The following is a 23,497-nucleotide window of genomic DNA, read 5'->3' as shown; positions in this document are numbered from 1 at the left end:
TACCTGAAAGAGAATTGCTGCACATGTGCAAACACGTCAACCCTAGAATGCAATTAAATTTAGATTTTAAAACAGGGGCAGCCATCGGAGGAGAAAGAATAACCACAATACTATGCTTTTAAAATATATTTAGGGACAGATTACAAGTGGAGTGCAAATTAACGCTCCCGTCTGACTGTTAATTGAGCTAGAAGTAAACTTATTTGCGCATGTCAGGTTGCGCTCATATTATGAGTTAGAAGTAGAAAGTTAAGATGCGCACAAAAAGCCAAAATTTAAATATTGTGCATGTGATAACCTATTCCCCCATAGAAATCAAAGGAGAAAGAAAGTGGAAAAAACATCCAAACCCGATATTAAGATATATATATATATATATATATATATATATATATATATATATATATGGACACTGGTTGTGTGTAAGTGCACAGGGAGATCCTACAGAAATTTGAATTTAAGACAAAAAGTTCTTGTTAATAATGATACCTGTAACTCGCTAGTTCAGAGCACGCTGAGGAGAGCAGGCGAATGTAGATTGCTGGAGATCTGCAGCTGTGGCGTTCAGAGCCCGGTCTGTGAGCCGCTCCAAGAAACAAGTAGCCAAAGAATATCAATAGTTGGGTTCACAGCACCAAACTGGTAATCACTGTTAGTGCCCGGTTAGGCTGAGTACTGCTGCTTTACTCCAAAACCATACGAGTATTACAAAGAGCGACCAGCGCTGTATTCTTTTCAAAACTTTATTGGGACAATCAGCAACGTTTCGAGGTTTTCACCTCTTAATCATGCTATTAATGTGGTCACCATTTTACACTTAAATAGTCTTTTAGTGGTGCCAAACTGACCTCACAGGGCCCTGAGGTCGCCACCTAGTGGTCATAAACCTTCACCATTAAAAAAATATATAAGTAATAACATTAACCCCTTAATGACCACAATGTACCCTGTATGTCACTGGTCGTTAAGGGTTTTTTCAGGACATAATAGCACAAGTCTAGCAAGAACACGCTATTAATGCCCTCCCTCCAGAAGGCTTTGTGGAATAGAGCAGTCTTAACGCTGGTGGCAAGACCACGCTATAAAACAATCAAGTCCCAAAAAAAGGCCAGCGACATACAGGGTACGTCGCTGGTCCTTAAGGGGTTAAAAACAATGGGGTACTACTGATTAAAAAGAAAGCAAAGGTTAAATAGAAATATTCAAATAGACACATTTTTTATCCATTTTAGCATTTTATTTTGAGAAAATAGTCACTCAGGCAAGTTAAAAGTGTAAAATGGTGACCACATTAATAGCATGATTAAGAGGTGAAAACCTCGAAACGTTGCTGATTGTTCCAATAAAGTTTTGAAAAGAATACAGTGCTGGTGGCTCTTTGTAATACCCAAGAAACAAGTAGTAATCCAAAGACAGTTGAACGCTTGATAGCGCAAAGAACTCCACGATGTACTAAAAATCGTACTTTATTATTTCAAAGTTAAAAGCATAACAGCAAAAAACGCAGCTGAAGTAAAGCACTTGTTAAAAGATAATTGACACAATGTCAGTGATCAGGACCCCACGCAGACATGTTTCGTGCGGTTGCGCACTTGATCACTGCTTGATAGCAGTCTTGACCGCCCATTGCTTTATAGCACATTTGTTAAAGGAACAGTCACTTTATTTATGACATTTGTGTCCTCTTACACTATTCTCTTTTTCTCATTTGTTGAACGATTTTTAAAATACTGTGTTTGAGAAATTTAAAATTGACAAATGCAAAATACTTATGTACAACTTTGTTTACAAAAATTAAAACAAAATGAAAATGAATGAAAGGAAATTTGTGTTAGACAATTATAGCACAATGTTAAATTTTTGTAAACAAAGTTGTACATGCGTATTTTGCATTTGTCAACTTTAAATTTCTCAAACACAGTATTTTAAAAATCGTTCAACAAATGAGAATAAGAGAATAGTGTAAGAAGACACAAATGTCATAAATAAAGTGACTGTTCCTTTAACAAATGTGCTATAAAGCAATGGGCGGTGAGACCCCATATCTTTGAGCCCTTATAACTTTAGTGCAATATTTTTTTTGTAATAATTGTTATTAGATGGTGTTATTATGAGTGTAACTGTACTTTGTAATGTATTTTTGATGTGTTCTGTGACACTTTTTTGTTTTCGCAAAACAGTTAACCAGCGCTAACACATTTACTTTCAACTTGTAATACAAGCGCAATTTAACAAGTTCCACTCGTAATCTGTCCCTTTGTGTTAATTTGTCCTTTTAAAGGATTGAAAATTTGATGATAAAAATGTTTTCCAATTTTTCTTAGTTAATCAAAAGCAGTAAGTTACCAAGTGTATATTATTATTATTATTAATGGTATAATTATGCACTGACTATAAAGTGATTGTCAATCTTAGCGTTTATGAAATACTAGCCATTATCTAAAAAAATCATGGTTTTTAAGTGAATATGCCATACACGTACCTTTATTTTGCTAATCTTTCAAATAAAATAACACTTTTTTCATGAGGTAACATTTCCACCTCGTATCCAATAGCTGTGCTAGCCACACTATGAAACTGTCTTCCCCTATATAAAATAATCTTTCATTTGATTTACAATATGGCTGATCAAGAGTGTTATTCTGGTTAGATCAATGAAACCCTATTTTTATTATATTTCCTCATGATCCAACCAGCATCCCTAAATCCATATTTACTCTTTTTTCTAGAAGTTCTGAACTTCATCTCAAAGATTTTTATATTTGGTCGTGACCCCCATAGGAAACATCAAGAGGCCTGACCCAACCTCTGGCATAGCAATTGGAAAGCTAGCAATGGGCAGTAGTTGAGAAATAAATAACAGGAGAGTACTGCTGAACAGAAGATCTATCCTGACCCCATATAATGACAAATACAACATAAAATGAGCAGCTAGTAGCAGAAGTAAATTTAAAGCAAAATTAACAATGGAAATGCAAATATATATTTCTGCTTTATATAACCTGTGTTTTAGGCTAGATTTACATTTTCTTTTTACTTTCTAGTCACATTTGTGTCAATTGCCCCATCATCCAAGCTTTCTCTCTCATGCACGCTCTCTTTAGTGCTCTCTCATGCACGCTCTCTTTAGTTCTCTCTCATGCACGCTCTCTTTAGTGCCCTCTCATGCACGCTCTCTTTAGTGCTCTCTCATGCACGCTCTCTTTAGTGCTCTCTCATGCACACTCTCTTTAGTGGTCTCACATGCATGCTCTCTTTAGTGCTCTCTTATGCAGGCTCTCTTTAGTGCTCTCTCATGCACACTCTTTTTAGTGGTCTCACATGCACGCTCTCTTTAGTGCTCTCTTATGCAGGCTCTCTTTACTGCTCTCTCATGCACACTCTCTTTAGTGCTCTCTTTAGAGCTCTCTCTCTCATGCTTTTCCTCTCCCTCTCCCTCTCTCTCTTACTCTTTCTCACTCACTCACTTTCTTTCTATCTCACTCTGTCTTGCTCTCTCACTGTCTTGCTCTCTCTTTTTGGGCCAATATGGGGCTAGATTACAAGTTGAGCGCTAATATATTGCGTGCCCGTAAAGGAGCAAATTTGCCTATTTATGGGAGCTCAATAAATAACCAGCCATTACAAGTAACCGTATCCGTAATTTGCCCATTTACAGGCGCACAATAAATAACCAGCCATTACAAGTAACCGTATCCGTAATTTGCCCATTTACAGGCGCACAATAAATAACCAGCCATTACAAGTGGCTGGTTATTGATACTGCGAGCTCGCGGTAGAAATGAACACTTAAAAAATTAACCAGAGGTCAAATCTCTTGTTCATTATTAAAATGTGCCCCAACTGCCCCCCAAAAAAATTTGTTGTGCCTTTTGAAAATTAAACAGATGAGCATTTTTTTAAAAACTTTAAACAGTTTTTAGTGGTTAAAAGTGGCGGTTGTGGGGTGAAAAAACCAGCACTGAAAAGTGCCTTTAGATTGCTCTATGGGAACTGTGTGTTCAATATAAATATATATGTATATGTTTATATACATATATATTTAAGTGTTAATATGTGTATATACACATAGTAATACATAAAATTAGATATTTATATTTTCATATACATTTATATTTATATTTGCTGCCCATCACTGCGTGACTTGCCCCCTTCGCTGCACTAGTTCAAATACGGCATGCGAACAAGGTTCCCATTGGTGCCTGAGCGCAAAGCTTCTGTGCAATGCAAATGTGAGGTCACATTCGCATTGCTCCTAACTTGTAATACCAGCGCACATTTTTGTGCGCTGGTATTACTAAATTGAGCGCAAATATCTCTTTCATAGAAACAATATTTTGACCTCAATTTATAATCTGCCCGATTATTCAAATCCTTATAGTCTTATGTCTACTGACATGTTGTATATGATACCAGCAATCCAGGTTATTACAATTAATGTATTTCCTGAATCAACCCAAAATGACTTGCATTTACAGAATCTGTGCAGAATTTAAAGGTAAACACCATTATTGTAAATGCTAGGGAATGTTTCATTGTAGTTTTTTCAATTATGACAAATTTTGGCAGAATTATGTAAGCCAGGGGAAATGCAGGGAATTTTCTTGTGATTAATACCAGACCTAGGTAAGTAAATTTAAACTTTCAACGGCAAAACGTGAGTTGAGGTGTGTGTAAGGAGAGTTGTGTATATATTGTATAAATTCATTTTTTGAAGAACAGTCAGGAATGAATCATAAAACACTGTACACACACACAAATGGATAATAGGACTTTGAACCATAAAAATTAAATTACTTTCATCTTTATATCATATATAATATATCCCATATTGTTAGAAAAATATAAAATATTAATCTGACAATGAACACTTTTTATGTAACAGAATATCCTATAGGGAAAGTTAACTCAAAAAATGTAAATCTTGCGTAAGACAGAGCAGTATTTAAACATTAAAATATTTCTTGAAAAAAATGTTATGTAAAAGCTGTTTAACACAGTTGCATACTTCTGAAATGCGCTCACTGTCTGATTAATACAGCCCCTACAGATCTATTGGTAAAAATAAACATACAAAAAATACAAAAAATGGTAATACATTTTAAAATGCTATATAAAAGAGTAATGCAAATAAATGATGATATATCTTTATTGTTATCATCTTTGAATTAAGAATAAATATATATTATGGTGCATTGTCAAATCAGCAAAAAATGTTTGTTACACAAATAAAAAAAAAACAAGCAAATAAAAGTATATTACAAAACCAAAATGAGAGCTTATAACTGACAGTTGTCCTATAAGCAAAAAGGTAGAAACATTAAGAATGCATATTTAAGAAAGAATTAAAAAATAATGTGATAATATAAATTATTATAGAGTATTCTGGGCATGAAACATCAGTCCATAGGTGCTAAAAAGGTCAGGATTTATGAATATCTCTGCTTGAAAGAAAGTTAGATTGTAAAAGTGACTCAACATGATTATCTGACCTGTGCTCTCAAGTAAAGTGATCCTTAAATCCAAGAATGCGTGCAATGCTCTCTGCAGGACTATGACACTTCTTCTTCAGTAGATAATATTAACACAATTGGCTTTTACATAAATTCATACAGCATGTGCAAAAAAATCATACACATACTACATTAATGGGAAATTAAAATCTAAATAAATGCTAGACAGAATGATGTATTCAAAGCAAAGATTACCCTGAAGAGACTATGTAGATGTATTTTTAAAACATTATGTTTAATGTCCCTTTAATATGGCTAGAATTTTCCACAGAAGTTGAAGCAAGCTACTTTTTTATAAACATATCCCTATCAAATTATCTACATACAGTTACTTGTTTTTACTTAGAATACTTTTGCTACAAAATAGTTGATTTCTCCCTGATTGGTGAATAGTGCAGATATCATTATAATTATATCTAAAGATCATTTTATTGTATATAAAATGTTTCCATGTGAGATAGTTACCCCCTGCTGAACTTACTAGAGCACCCCAACAACTAAAACATATATATTTAGGTATTTTTGTTTCCTAGCCCTGCTAATTACTATGCCAGTGACCTTAGCTGCTTTTTTTGAGAATAAAATGGTATCTATTCAATTTAGGAAAAACCTTTTATAAACATCAAGTAAACAAACAATATAATTATAAAAAGTAAACCAATCAGCTATAAAAGAGAAGGCCAGCATGGGTGGAGGGGGTGAATATATAAACAGAATACAACATCATAAGGGGGGTCTTTAATTTCCTTTGAAAAAGTTTTCAACATTCCTTTTCAATAAAGTGTTCCAGTACAGTGTTTAGAGATATCTGTGTAAGAGCTACAACTGGAATATAATCTACTTTATGCTTGCATATCCATATGCAATCCCATATAACAAATACAAATAAAGAAATAAACTATTATTTTTTATGGGAGCGCACAGTAAAATTTATGTCACTTGAATGCTAAAACGATGATTATCATGATTCAGATAAAGCATACAATTTTAAACACAATCAGCTAGATTACGAGTTTTGCGGTAAGAGCGGCTCGGTACTAACTTGCAAGTTATTTCCACCGCTCACCTCCCTATAGCGCTGCTATTACAGGTTTTCATAAACTCTGCGTTAGCAGGCAATATGTGAGCGCTGAGCAAAGTTGAGCTCTATACCTCACTCAAATACCAGCGCTGCTTTGAGCTGGTTTTACATGATTATGCACGATTTCCCTATAGACATCAATGGGGAGAGCCGGCTAAAAAAAAGCCTAACACCTGCAATAAAGGAGCGTAAAGCTCCGTAACGCAACCCCATTGATTCCTATGGGGAAAGAAAACTTATGTTTACACCTAACACCCTAACATAAACCCCGAGTCTAAACACCCCTAATCTGCCGACCCCGACATTGCCGCCACCCACCTACACTTATTAACCACTAAGCTGCCGCCCCCAACACAGCCGCCACCTACATTATACTTATTAACCCCTAATCTGCCCCCCCCGACACTGCTGCCACCTACATTATACTTTTTAACCCCTAATCTTCCGCCCCCAATGTCGCCGCCACCCACCTACACTTATTGACCCCTAATCTGCCGCCCCCGACATTGCCACCACCTACAGTACACTTATTAACCCTTTGAAGCCTATTTAATAAATGTCTGTCAGACCTGATCCGACAGTGCGGATCAGGTCCAACAGACATCGCTGAATACGGAGAGCAATACGCTCTCTGTATTCAGCAGGCCAATGGGCCGCCAGCAGGGGGTGTCAATCAACCCGATAATACTCGATCGGGTTGGATTGCGGCGATTTCTGTCCGCCTCATCAGAGCAGGCGGACAGGGTTATGGAGCAGCGGGCTTTAGACCGCTGCTTCATGACTGGTGTTTCTGGCAGGCCTGGAGGCTCGCCAGAAACACAGGCCCTCAAGCTCCTTAAGAAGCTTGATAGATAGGCCCCCTAATCTGCCACCCCTAACATCGCCGCCACCTACTTACATTTATTAACCCCTAATCTGCCGCCCCCAATGTCGTCGCTACCTACCTACACTTATTAACCCCTAATCTTCCGCCCCCAACGTCGCAGCCACTATACTAAAGTTATTAAGCCCTAAACCTAAACCTAAGTCTAACCCTAACACCCCTAACGTTAATATAATTAAAATAAATCTAATTAAAAATTCCTATTATTAACTAAATAATTCCTATTTAAAACTAAATACTTACCTATAAAATAAACCCTAAGCTTGCTACAATATAACTAATCGTTACATAGTAGCTAGCTTAGGTTTTATTTTTATTTCACAGGCAAGTTTGTATTTATTTTAACTAGGTAGACTAGTTAGTATATAGTTATTAACTATTTACTAGCTACCTAGTTAAAATAAATACAAATTTAAAAGTAAAATAAAACCTAACCTGAGTTACACTAACACCTAACCTTACACTACAATTAAATAAATTACATTAATTAAATACAATTAACTAAATTACAAAAAAACCCCACTAAATTACACAAAATAAAAGAGAAATTATCAAATATTTAAACAAATTACACCTACACTAATAGCCCTATCAAAATAAAAAAGCCCTCCCAAAATAAAAAAAAAACCTAGCCTACACTAAACTGCCAATAGCCCTTTAAAGGGCCTTTTGCGGGGCATTGCCCCAAAGAAATCAGCTCTTTTACCTGTAAAAAAAATATAAACAACCCCCCAACAGTAAAAATCACCACCCACACAACCAACCCCCCAAATAAAATCCTAACTAAAAAACCTAAGCTCCCCATTGCTCTGAAAAGGGCATTTGGATGGGCATTGCCCTTAAAAGGGCATTTAGCTCTTTTTCTGCCCAAACCCTAATCTAAAAATAAAACCCACCCAATAAACCCTTAAAACTCCCGAAGACCCACTTACGGTTTTTGAAGACCGGACATCCATCCTCAGCGAAGCGGCAGAAGTCCTCAGCGAAACCGGCAGAAGTCTTCATCCAAGCTGGCAGAAGTCTTCATCCAAACAGCATCTTCTATCTTCAAGACATCCGGCGCGGAGCATCCTCTTTTTTCCACAGCTAACGAAGAATGAAGATTCCTTTAAGGGATGTCATCCAAGATAGCGTCCCTTGAATTCCAATTGGCTGATAGAATTCTATCAGCCAATCGGAATTAAAGGTGAAAAAATCCTATTGGCTGATGCAATCAGCCAATAGGATTGAGCTTCAATCCTATTGGCTGATCCAATCAGCCAATAGGATTGAGCTCATATTCTATTGGCTGTTCCAATCAGCTAAGGTGTAACTCAGGTTAGGTTTTATTTTACAGGTACATTTGTATTATTTTAAATAGGTAGTTAGTAAATAGTTAATAACTATTTACTAACTAATCTACCTAGTTAAAATAAATACAAACTTACCTGTAAAATAAAAATATTAACTATTAGTTATATTGTAGCTAGCTTAGGGTTTATTTTATAGGTAAGTATGTAGTTTTAAATAGGAATTATTTAGTTAATAATAGGAATTTTTAATTAGATTTATTTTAATTATATTAAAGTTAGTGGGTGTTAGGGTTACACCTAAGGTTAGGTTTAGGGGTTAATAACTTTAGTATATTGGCAGCGATTTTGGGGCAGCAGATTAGGGGTTAATAACAGTAATGTAGGTTGCGGCGATGTTAGGGACAGCATATTAGGGGTTAATAATATTTAACTAGTGTTTGCGATGCTGGAGTATGGCGGTTTAGGGGTTAATATGTTTATTATAGTGGCGGCAATGTCTGGAGCGGCAGATTAGGGGTTAATAATTTTATTTTAGTGTTTGCTATGCGGGAGGGCCTCGGTTTAGGGGTTAATAGGTAGTTTATGTGTGTTAGTGTACTTTTTAGCACTTTAGTTATGAGTTTTATGTTACGGCTTTGTAACATAAAAGCCATAACTACTGACTTTCAGTTTACGGTAGGGATCCTGACGATATAGGCTGTACCACTCACTTTTTGGCTGGACAGGCAAACTCGTAATACCAGCGCTGTGGAAGTCCCATTGAAAAAGGACTTTTTGAAATCTGCGGTAGTTACGTTGCGTTTCGGCCAAAAAAGTGTGCGGTACAGCTATACCTGCAAAACTCGTAATACCAGCGGTAGTGAAAAAGAGCCATAACGCTGCTTTTTTACTCATACCGCAAAACTCGTAATCTAGCCGAATGTTAATAGGCTACACAATGAGTATATATACTGTACACACCTGTGAGCCCTTTTCTACAGAGAGCTAGTATATTTTTTTTTTGTAAATCGTGCTCACATTTTAGTGCATCCTGCGCAAGATTTATTAAACTGTGTGCACAATTTATGGCCACACTGGGGCTCCTTGTTAAGGATTTATACCTATAAAGTAGTGTAATTATTTGTGATGACTGTCACAGAAAAATATAAACCATGCAGCTCACTGTTTGATTTTGGCTCCCCCATATTTGTTATGAAAAAAGTCCTGCCCTTACTTGCCTGAGAGGCCAGAACACTTTCCTGCCTCTTCCTCCTGATTGGCAGTGGAAGCATCCAATAGATATTTAGTAGCCACCCCTAGGATTCAACTGACAGATGAAAGAAATACCAGTCATCTTTCCCCATGTTTTATTCATGATTGGCTTTTTTCAATTTAATTTTTTTATATTTATATTAGCTGAGCTGCTAAATATGCCAGCCCCTTAACGTTCATTGGATATGGAAATAATAATGCATACTGGGATTTGTAGTTTGATTGACATTTCCGATTTGAAACATAATAATTGTAAGTACACGGCTGTAAATTGTGCGCACAAAGTAAACAGTTTCTTCTGAGTGAAGAACAATGCTATTTCAACTATTTCTTAGCGCACCGTCAGCTTTGAGCAGAAGCAGAACAGGGTTTTGTAGCTCTCCCCATAGAAGTCTATGAGGAGAGGGATTTAGCGTGTCCATGGTATCAGACCTCCAGATGTTAATGTACCTGAGGCTTTTACTGCAGCAATAACTTTTTACTTTCAACTTGTTTTCTTTTGATATGTTCCTACAGCCTGTTGCACACAAAATTATTATTATATTGTAATGGGCAGCCCAATGCATCTGCATTTTGAAGTTTGATATGAACCAGACTGCTGCAAACAACCCCCCAAGGCTTGGATTCTCAGGGATCTAGCCTGTTTGCAGTCTGCAGCACTGCACTTATTTAAATCCTTAAGCTACACAATGAATGGTTTCTATGCAGCACTACATGACTTATTAGAGGATCACAGAAAGGCGCTCTTTAAGGACATACACAACCTAATTGAGGGTACCAAAATAAAGACACCACCGCTACAGATATTGGGCTCTTACAATAATATTTTGCCCCATCACTCTCTGAGGGCTTGTTACAGACAAATGATAGGGGACTGCCCCTCTGGAACATGGCTTCTCTGCTTTAACCACTGCAGCACACATGGAGACAGAGCCTGTACCACAAAGGAGCTCTTCAAGCAACGGTAAGGTTATCCGACATATAGGGAGAGCAGAGATGAGCAAGTTGGTTGCGGTTATAGAGGGAATTATGTAACCTGTTTATGCTGCCTTTCTAACACCAAGCATTGCTTTCATGCTGTCATCTGAGATGAAGAGATTGAAGGAGGTAGTAGATATTTTATTTTAACTGGATTTGGGCTTCCAATCTTTTGACCCAGGGGGGCAATGTGTGGGGCCTTTTAGGACCCATCTGACCCAATGAATCATTCTCTATTCCTCTACTCAATGAAAACTTTGTTACCTTTACCTGCTGGTGGCCAGGTGTTTCAAGCTGGAAATCTGATATGGAATAAGGAATATGGTCTAAGATCTGGTGCTTAACATTACTCTAATATCTATAGCGTTCTGGTTTTATTTTCTCTTTTGTATTGTGTTCTTACAGGAGCTGTTTTCCACGAACTGCTGCATAAATAGCTCTAGCACAAATGATTAATATATGTATATAGATCAATTAGTCTGTCATATCGATGAGGAATTTCTCTATTTGTGCTAGTATGTTTAACATTTTTCCAAAGGCTATATTAGCTAAAAGTATGCAAATTACTGAACCCTTCCTATTCTCTTTATTTTATATTTTGTAGGGTCAGAATGTGGCCTTCATAGCCCATGGAAGGGGTGATAACAAATGGAGGCCTTATATCTCTTGTCTGCCAATTGTGATTATGCTGAGTTGCCTCATCAAAGATAATTTCTTTATTTAAAAATGAGGTTTACTTTACTGTTTTTATACATTCCTGTAATTGTTGTCATGTCAGTTTTGAACTGCTATTCTATTTTTTGCTAGTACTGTCCAAGCTGTCATGGGAAATTATCTTGATTAAAGGGACACTGAACCCAATTTTTTTTCTTTCGTGATTCAGTAAGAGCATGCTATTTTAAGCAACTTTCTAATTTGCTCCTATTATCAAATGTTCTTCATTCTGTTGGTATCTTTTATTTGAAATGCAAGAATGTAAGTTTAGATGCCGGCCCATTTTTGGTGAACAACCTGGGTTGTTCTTGCTGATTGGTGGATAAATTCACCCATCAATAAACAAGTGCTGTCCAGGGTCCTAAACCAAAAAATAGCTTAGATGCCTTCTTTTTCAAATAAAGATAGCAAGAGAATGAAGAAAAATTGATAATAGGAGTAATTTAGAAAGTTGCTTAAAATTGCATGCTCTATCTGAATCACCGAAGAAAAAAAATGTGGGTTCAGTGTCCCTTTTAATCTCAATAAAAAATAATACAGAAAATAACAAATGTAAAAGATTGTGCATTATTATTTGCTCAAGGTCTCATAAAAGATAGCGCAACCCTTTACTATTGACTGCTCTCTACTTGTAATGAAGCCCATTGTTATCTAGGTTTATTAATAATAACAATATAGAACATGTCATTTTTGTATCAGAATATCTTTTTAAATACTGATTTGTCATTATAGAATTAGATTTTTGCAAGAACCTGCTATGAAAGAAAATGTGTACAAAAATTCTCTGTAAAATGTTGGAAGCTCACTTTTTTATAATATATCAAGCTAAACATGACATACATTTTGCTTGTGAATATATAAATGCAAAAAATACTGATATTTGTCTTACAAGATGATATATCTGCTTTCACACGCACTTTTTTTCTTTTTTTTTCTGAATGACTTACAATGATATATTCCATGTACACGAATACTCCCAAAACCCTGAACTGTTTTGATTACACAAATATATAACTGCATTTAGCAACTGTAAATCACCATCTCTTTAACATATAGCAAAATGTTGTTTCAATATATTATATTCCTTTTTCATGACAGCACTTGTGGATGTATTAAACATATGTGAGTATTTTTTTTTCTGTCAGCTTATCAAGGCAAAACTACTTTCTAGCTCATTTTGCAAAATAAATGATAAACAGGGCTAGACAAGGGCTGTATCTTGATTTACTGGGAACAGTCCTTCCTTATTATAAGCAAAACGTAGGAAACAGTCAATGTTTTTGCACCTGGCTATCTTAGGCAATTCATCTACTTCAACATGGTCAGTGACGGCTAAATTTGTGATTAGTCCAGCTGATCACAAATCATGGAAACATCAACCTCAATTGTGATCAGTGACAACCATGTACATTACTAAACCACCCACAAAAGTAAACTGCCTGAGAAACTAATACATTCTAAAATTACAAAGTATATTTTTTTCTGTATTTGTATCACACACTATATATTTTATTTAGTCAGAGGTGTTGTTAGGTTCCAATAAGGTATAGAGTCAGAACCCAAGACAATATTCCATATTATTTAGCTTGTTCCTTGGTTACACCTCAAATTAGGCCAATTGTGTATAATCCTATATGTTAAAATCTTTTCTATAGCATGCAACCCCCAACTACTGGTAGAGGTTCTAACCCATGCAATGCCAAAAAAGGGAATAGTTACAGAACCAGAAATCACACATGACAGCCATTATAATCAGTGCTTAGGACCAAAAACAAAGAGTGTTTGTGTTTTGGGAAATACAAAAGCTTGACATAATGTGTTTTTGCCTTTGTAAAACACTGGCAAAACTTGGTATGCTACCAAAGTACTTTCAGTGCATCAGCCCTCTAGATGCCCCTACTTAGAATCCTCCCAGCATGCAACAGTTTTTTTTGCACATCTAAACTATTTGTACTTGACAGTACCTTATTTGTATGATACATTTTTGCATTGCATTTTTTTATTTTACAATAAATCCAAATTTTTCTACTTTAATCTCCTTTTGCATCATTCATAATCAGAGTTGATTATCTGAGATGTTCTTTTAATGGGAGTCCATATTTTAATGAGATTGGGTCTACTTTCTTAAAAAGTTTGTCATTATGATCTACTTAAACTGAGCTTTCTTTTAAAATAATATTTGTTTAGCACAAGGATAAATATTATTGTGCTGAATCAACTATTTTTTAAATTGGGCCCCTATAGTGGTACAGAAATATGTGAGACCATGTGGCCGATTTATCATGGCCCGAATGGGGCCAAATACATCTGTTTCTGTGCAAGCCTTCAGGCTCGCCGGAAACAGGAGTTAAGGACCGCTGCTCCTTAACTCGTTTACTGCCTCTGAGGCAGCGGACAGCAATCCACCCGATCTCATACAATCGGGTTGATTGACACCCCTGCAAGCGGCCGATTGGCTGTGAATCTGCAAGGATTGGCATTGCACAAGCAGTTCACCAGAACTGCTTGTGCAATGATAAATGCCAACAGTGTATCGATGTCTGGCGGACATGATCGTTACAGCGGATCATGTCTGCCAGACACATGATAAATCTGCCCCCCCAGCTCTACTTCTTGTTGGGAAGGAAATGGTAATCCACACAAAAGTCTTAAAAGCTACTAGTCAACATATATCATGGGAAATGCAAACAAAAATGTACATTTTTTGGTCATTTTCTAAGGTGTAAATAGGAAATAGCATCATGGGAGTAATAATTTCCTAAATATTTAAAACCTTCATTTTATTGTCCTATATTTAGCATCAGTTTATCTTCATAAAACACAAACTATTATCATGTCAAACCTACATCATTCAATTAAGATAAAAACATTTTTTAAAAAAAGCAAAAGATAACATTTATTATTTTTGTCACTATGCACCATCTTGTAATTTATGCAGTATTAAAAAACTAACCATATAAATATTACATACATTTCTAAATTACACATTTTTTTGATTACTCAGAACGGTAGCTTGCATCATTTTGACATTGAATGCATTCTCTAATTCTCTAACCTATCCAAACCCCCCACTCATAAAACATAAAGTAGTGGTACTAAATGTCATACTATATATAATTTCACAAAAAAATCACATATTTTTTACATTCACCCAGTTCTCTAATTTATTTTCATTCCTGTTTTAGTACAGAGAAACATGGATCTATGAGCCTTAAAGGGACATCAAACACATAATAAATGCTGGATAGTATGATGCATTCAAAGAAAAGATTAGTCTGAGAATAATATGTAGATGTAAAGTTTCATTAGATGTTTAAATATTGACACAAAAAAGTGCAAAGTTTTAGTGTCTTTAAAACAATGGGAGCTCCCATGTTGTAACTTATTTTACTTTCTCTGCTGCAGCCAATTAGGAACAGTAATATATAGGTCACTAGAGTGTGCAGCCAATGGCTGTGTGAAATATAACAGTGTTCTGCACTTCCATTTCTAATAGAAACTGAAAACATCACAATTTCAAAATGAAATTACAGGAAAAGTGGTCAAAATAAATAATGAAAGTATATTGCAGAGTTTTTTTTAATATATATATGAATTATTATTTTATATTACATCTCAAAGTGTTTAATGTCCCTTTAACAACAACAACAACAAAAAATGAGTGTAGCGGTTACTTGCAGGTTATCATTATTACTATGACAAGCACTTAAAGGGACAGTCTACACCAGAATTTTTATTGTTTAAAAAGATAGATAATCCCTTTATTACCCATTCTCTAGTTTTGCATAACCAAAACACTTATATAAATACACTTTTTACCTCTGTGATTACCTTGTATCTAAGCCTCTGCAAACTGCCCCCTTATTTCAGTTCTTTTGACAGACATCCATTTTAGCCAATCAAAACTGGCTCACTGGAACTTCCTATGCGTGAGCACAGTGTTATCTATATGGCACACATGAACTAACACCCTCTAGTGGTGAAAAACTGTCAAAATGCCCTGATAGAGGAGGCAGATTTCAAGGGCTTAGAAATTAGCATATGAACCTCCTAGGTTCAGCTTTCAACTAAGAATAGCAAGTGAACAAAGCAAAGTTGGTGATAAAAGTAAATTGGAAAATTATTTAAAATTACATTCACTATCTGAATCATGAACCTTTATTTTGGACTAGACTGTCACTTTAATAGCTATAAGTAAGCACATGAAACCCCTTATTTGAATTGTAGGACCTCACTTTTTTCAAAGGTGAAGTATTATGATAGTTTTCTAAAGTTTTTAAAAAGTGCCAGGAACCTGAAAATACAACTAATGCTGAGAAGTATTAGTCAATGTTTTTAAAATTTGCTGGCAGCTGGATGCACACAGGTCCACTCATTTGAAAGAGCAGATGTGCTTAAAGTTTTTATGTATTGTGTGTGGAGGGGCAACATAGGGGATACACTAATTCCCTGATATATCTAATGTTCTGCCATGTAGATCTGCTGATAGTCACCTGAGTGTCTGACACCTTCTTTGAATGGAGGCCTCTTGTTTTGCACAAGAGGGTCTCTTGCCCCTTGTGGTAGTGCTTATTTTGGAGTGGTTCCTTTTATAGGTCAGAGTTAAAGACATATAGTGTACAGGTAATTGTGATTTCTATGACAATCACTTGCTGTCTAAAGGGACATGAGATCTTTAATTTTAATTGGGTAATCCCCTCAATTTGCCAGAGCCTCAATAACATTTTTTAATGCATTAACAGGGATCACCTGTATCTTACAGGGTCCCCTTATTTGAAGGAGGGTATCTTGTCCCTGTAAGTAGTGTGGGGGGCTAATATGTGGGTTTTTAAATGTCTACCCCCCCTCTATCCTCCAGTTTACAACCAAAAATTCCCTAATCCTCAACTACATGGTGACTTCACTGTAAATTCCGGCTTCCGCAGGCAAAGGTAGCTGTGGTTTCCTTCTCCATTTTAAAGTGTGTGGAGTCCCCAGGATCCAGATTGGATTGGAAGTTTCCAGTAATGAAGGAATAATGCTGTCAAAATTATTACCCCTTGAACATTTCTAATTGTATGTCCTTGTAATTATTGACCGTATGCTTTTATGTCTTACCTTGTACCTTGTACTGTTTGGAGAACCTTAATAAAAATTATATTAAAAAAAAATTACCCCTTGAACTAATCTTGGATTAAATAAAAGAAATGCTTTAATTTCCATGACAAACAATTCTTATAAAATATTTTTTTGCCTGTGTGCACGTCTAATATTTATCATGAGAGCATTAGTATGATACATATCAGCTGGATGAGCATCATGGGAAATGTAATTCTAAAATTATCTGGAGGGTCAAGTTTGAGGATGTCTGACTTAAAGGGACATGAAACCTCACGTTTTGTTTCATGATTGAGGCAGAGCATAACATTTTTAACAATTTTAATCAATTTGCCAATTTTACTTCCATTATCAAATTTCCTTTATTCTCTTGGTATCTTTTGTTGAAAAGCATACCTAGGTAGGCTCAGGAGCAACAAAGCACTACTAAAATCTGGCTACTGATTGGTGGCTGCACGTTTCTGTCTGTTGTCATTGGCTCACCCAATGTATTCAGTTAGCTCCCACTAGTAAATTGCTGCTCATTCAACAAAGAATTCCAGGAGAATGAAGCAAAACTGATAATAGAAATAAACTGGAAAATTGTTTAAAATTGTATGCATTGTCTAAATCATTAGAGAAAAATATTCAGTTTTATGTCCCTTTAACACATATACAAGTTCACACATACTGCTTTGTCTCTTTACCTTCTCACCCTTTTTGTCATATACCCTATCTCTTCTCTATCCCTTCACCCAAAACCTAAAACTTTTTTTCTTATTAAGTCTTTGTTTTATGTTTATTAACCATCCAATCATTGATAGCATTTTTAGGTGTATTTAAAAGCACAATATCAAGATAAAATCTCAGATTAAGCAAGAACATAAGAATTAACTGTAGGCTGACCATATTGCCGCTTTAAGAAGGGACACATATGAAAAATACATATGTCAGGGTTCTTATACAAATCATTTCTTTAAACAGCCCTGACATATGTATTTTTCATATGTGTCCCTTAAAGCGGCAATATGGCATTGGTCACCCTAATTAACTGACAACTTGTTATATGAGTTTAGTGAGCTCTCATGCTTGCCATTAACTTTAGGTAACCATTAACCAACTTGTAATAACAGATTGAGTTCAAAATAATGAACCCCATGTAGGGCTAAACTTAGGCTGACCATATTGCCGCTTTAAGAAGGAACACATATGAAAAATACATATGTCAGGGTTCTTATACAAAACATTTCTTTAAACAGCCCTGAAAACAGCCCTGACATATGTATTTTTCATATGTGCCCCTTTTTAAAGCGGCAATATGGTCAGCCTAGCTAGACTAGAAGTGGAGCGCTATTTAGTACTTCTACTTAAAGCATAAACTTTGCTTGACTTTAGCTTTTTGCATGCATCTGGTTGCACGTGTATTGTAAGTTGTAAGTAAAACATTTTTGCTAACGCACTAACCCTACAAAAAGCCGAAGTTAGGATATTGCAACCGTGTTAACATATTTCCCCATAGACTTCAATAGAGCACGAAAAGTGGAAGAAACTTAACACCCAGGTTGCACATACCCAATGGCATTTTCTCATGTGTGTTAACCAGACATGAAATATTAATATTTCAAATTCCAATGTTCTTCACATAGAAGAATAAGTTCTATTTATTCATAAATACATATTTATATATATATTTATACATTTGTATATACATTATATATATATATATGATTATATATAGAATATAGGTATATATATATATATATATATATATATATATATATATAGTATAGTACTGTATATATGGGAATATCTATTTATAAATACTTAGCACATATTCCCCTATGTGAAGAACATTTCAATGTGAAATATTTACAATAAATACACAGTTAAATACTTTATTAAATATGAATATTGCATAAATATGATTTTACATGATTTCATCTATGTCTATATATGTATGCATATGTATTTATGTGTTTATATGTGTATATATGTCTGTAAATACAGTAACATATATACACATATAAATACATATGTACACACACACATATATATATATATATGGTTAACAGTTAAAATGCCTTTTCTCTTGAGATGCCACTGTACAAAATCATATGGGTCTTCTGTCCATACGAAAGCGTCCTGCAGGTTTACACAAATGGGGTGGGAGACAGGTCAAACTCCAAATCAAGGTGGTATAAAACAAACAATTTATTGCACACATAAAAATTATGCTTACCAGAGGTAAGTAAATACACGCAATGTAAACATATCCAGTACAGCATAAACGTCCAAATGGCTCCTCCAGTTCTTTACCACTAGTGTTGATCTGCACAAGCCTATTTGTGGCAATCAGCATGTATCAAACAGCCAGCTGATACGGAAGCTTGGACATTCAAAAAAGCTCAACGCATTTTGCCCGGCAACATCCAGTCTCTCTCAAGAGCAGCTCTTGAGAAAGCCTGGATGTTACCGGGCGAAAACGCGTTGAGCTTTTTGAAATGTTCTTTCATGTTTCAGATAGAGCATAGAATTTTAACCAACTTTCCAATTAACTTAAATTATTTGCTGAAAAGCATACCTAGGTAGTCTCAGCAGCAGAAATTCACAACTGGGAGCTAGCTGCTGCTTGGTGGCTGAATTTATGGGCTTCTTGTAATTGGCTCAAATAGTGTATTCAGCTTGCTCCCAGTAGTGCAATGATGCAATTTTAACAAAGCATACCAGAGAACAATGCAAATTTAATAAAATAAGTAAGTTGGAAAGTTGTTTATAATTGTTTGCTCTTCTTGAATCATGAAGGGTAATTTTTTGGTTTCATATTAATATCTGCACTGATACATTTGTAAACAGAAATACCTATGAAATTGTAAACAATTTGGTATAAGAGATTGTTTTCCAATATTCATCTGACACAACAAATGCTGGCCTAATTTTATTCTAATAGAATATAAAATGTTTGCCAAGAATTAAAACGTTGGTTCATCAAATGTTTATTTTGCTTTTTGCAATGTTCTATCCTGAATGTGGGAAAATTGTCTTGAAGGTAACACTTCATTTAAAGAAAATAAAACCTATAGAGAATGTAATAGTTGAATGCTTAATCCCCAAGATTTTGAATTCAGTGTAAGACTAAGCATATGAAAATAAAGATATAATTGTTACATTTCAATATTTCTTCCCATTTTTTTATTTATATCTGAACTTACATTTAAAACTATTGTCCAGCAATAAGCTAAATTTGGAACACTCAGATTAGTTAATTTAACATTTAAAGCGGAATTTTGTTCTATTTGATTAAATAAAAACAATGGCAGAAATAAATATCATTATTAATTTGTGGGGAACTTACACACACACATATATATATATATATATATATATATATATATATAGTATATATATATATATATATATATATATATATATCCAAACTCCAGCTCTACCCACCATCTGTCAGCCGCCTGGATGCAATGATACAGGTAGATAAACAAAGTAAAGATTGCACTCACAGGTCTTTTTGACAAGTAAGTAAAAATACTTTAATGTAACGTTTTCGGGGATCTAGTCCCCTTCTTCAGCATGCATCAGTGAAAAAACATGCATCATTTATAGTGGTTACCAAACAAACAAAATTCTTACCAAGCATAACAAGTGGCGCCAAAGTTTCATGGTGGAACGCATCTTGCATTCCACTATCTTGCAAGACCGGAAGTGTAAACACATCACTTCCGGACATGTACAACGTGATGGCTCTTAGTGCCATACACACACACACATCATCATCATCAGCATAAACAAATGTTCAACAAATAAACAGCAAGATTACGAGTTATGCATTAAGGTAAAAAAGCAGCGTTAACAGGTCCTAACGCTGCTTTTTTACGTCCGCTGCTATTACGAGTCTTGCAGGTTTAGGGGCACCGCACACTACTTTGGCCTTACCTCAAAAGGACTTAAACTTCATAAAGTCTTTTTTCTATGGGACTTCCATAGCGCCGGTATTAGGAGTCTGTCCTGGGAGGCCAAAAAGTGAGTGGTACACCCTCTACCTCCAAGATCCCTAACGCATTTTAAAGTCAGCAGTTAAGAGTTTTAGGGTACAACGCCGTAGCATAAAACTCATAACTAAAGTGCTAAAAAGTACACTAACACCCATAAACTACCTATTAACCCCTAAACAAAGGCTCTCCCGCATTGCAAACACTAAAATAAAAATATTAACCCCTAATCTGCCGCTCCGGACATCACCGGCACTATAATAAACATATTAACCCTTAAACTGCCACACTCCCGCCTTGCAAACATTAGTTAAATAATATTAACTCCTAATCTGCTATCCCTAACATCGCCGCCACCTACCTACATTTATTAACCCCTAATCTGCTGCCCCCAATGTCGTCACCACTATATTAAATGTATTAACCCCTAAATCTAAGTCTAACCCTAACCCTAACACCCCCTAACATAAATATAATTTAAATAAATGTAATGAAAATTACTATAATTAAAGTGAATGTAAATTTTGATGCTAAAGTGCCCGGTTTTTAAAACTTCGATTAAAAACAGAGGCACTTTAATTCATAAAAATTTTCATTTCACTCCTGTTGTGAAAAAAAACGTACCTTTTAATCTTCACAGCAGCTCCAGCTTCCTCACCCGTTTCAAAGCCTCTTCCTGGGTCTAAAATGAGGCATCCGGCTTCCTCCAATCACAGCAGTGAATCAGACACTGAATCCCCCGGGGGGGAAGCTGTGATTGGAGGATGACCTATCAATCATTTCTGACATCAGAAATGGCTTGTGAGACCGGAGGAAGCTGGAGCTGCTGTGAAGTTTAAAAGGTACATTTTTTGTCACAACAGGAGTGAAATGTAAATTTTGATTAATTAAAGTGCCCCTGTTTTTAATCAAAGTTTTAAAAACCGGGCACTTTAGCATCAAAATTTACATTCACTTTAACTAAAAAATTCCTATTTAAAACTAAATACTTACCTATAAAATAAACCCTAAGCTAGCTACAATATAACTAATAGTTTCATTGTAGCTAGCTTAGGGTTTATTTTTATTTTACAGGCAAGTTTGTATTTATTTTAACTAGGTACAATAGTTATTAAATAGTTATTAACTATTTAATAACTACCTAGATAAAATAAATACAAAAGTACCTGTAAAATAAAACCTAACCTAAGTTACACAAACACCTAACACTACACTACAATTAAATAAATTAACTAAAATAAAAACAATTAAATAAATTAAATTAGCTAAATCACAAAAAAACAAACACTAAATGACAGAAAATAAAAAAACAAATTACAGATCTTTAAACTAATTACAAGTAATCTAATAACCCTATTAAAATAAAAAAAGCCCACCCAAAATAAAAAAAAACCTAGCCTAAACTAAACTATCAATAGCCCTTAAAAGGGCCTTTTGCAGGGCATTGCCTCAAAGTAATCAGCTCTTTTACCTGTAAAAAAAAAATACAAACAACCCCCCAACAGTAAAACCCACCACCCACACAACCAACCCCCAAATAAAACCTAAGCTCCCCATTGCCCTGAAAAGGGCATTTGGATGGGCATTGCCCTTAAAAGGGCAGTTAGCTCTATTACAGGCCCAAACCCTTACCTAAAAATAAAACCCACCCAATACACCCTTAAAAAATCCTAACAGTAACCCCCTGAAGATCGACTTACTGTTCTGAAGACCGGACATCCATCCTCAAGGAAGCGGCATAAGTCTTCATCCAACCGGGTCAAAGTCCTCAACAAAGCCGGGAGAAGTCTTCATCCAAGCCGGGCGAAGTGGTCCTCCAGACGGGCAGAAGTCTTCATCCAGACGGCATCTTCTATTGAAGTTCAATCCTTTTGGCTGATCCAATCAGCCAATAGGATTGAGGCTTGCTTTCTATTGGCTGTTCCAGTGGGGTTAATACATTTAGTATAGTTCCAGTGGGGTTAATACATTAGTATAGTGGTGGCGACGTTCGTGGTGGCACATTAGGGATTAATAAATGTAGGTAGGTGGCGGCGATGTTAGGGATGGCAGATAACGGGTTATTAATATTTAACTAATGTTTGTGAGACGGGAGTGCAGCAGTTTAGGGGTTAATATTTTTATTATAGTGGCGGGCGATGTCCGGAGCGGTTGATTAGGGGTTAAAAAAATATAATGTTGGTGGCGACGATGTTGGGGGCGGCAGATTAGGGGTTAATAAGTGTAAGATTAGGGGTGTTTAGACTCAGGGGTTCATGTTAGGGTGTTAGGTGTAAACATAAATTTTATTTCCCCATAGGAATCAATGGGGCTGCGTTACTGAGTTTTACGCTGCTTTTTTGCAGGTTTAGACTTTTTCTCAGCTGGCTCTCCCTGTTGATTCCTATGGGGAAATCGTGCACAAGCACGTACGACCAGCGCTGGTATTGGAGTGCGGTAAGGAGCACAAATTTGCTCAACGCTCACTTCTTGCCTTTTTAACGCCGGGTTTGTAAAAACCCGTAATACCAGCACTGCAGGTAAGTGAGCCGTGAGAAAAAACTGCTCGTTAGCACCGCATACCTTCTAATGCAAAACTCGTAATCTGGCCGAAAAGGAATTCCAAAATGTTCTACAAAAGAAGATCTAATCTTCTGCTGTGTCAATATGAAGAATTATATGGCACAAGAATTGTGTTTTAGTGTGTATTTGTTGAATAAAAAGCATAT

This window comes from Bombina bombina, chromosome 5 (genome assembly GCF_027579735.1).
Source record: "Bombina bombina isolate aBomBom1 chromosome 5, aBomBom1.pri, whole genome shotgun sequence".
Lineage (NCBI taxonomy): Eukaryota > Metazoa > Chordata > Amphibia > Anura > Bombinatoridae > Bombina > Bombina bombina.
Note: the sequence above shows the minus strand (reverse complement) of the source record.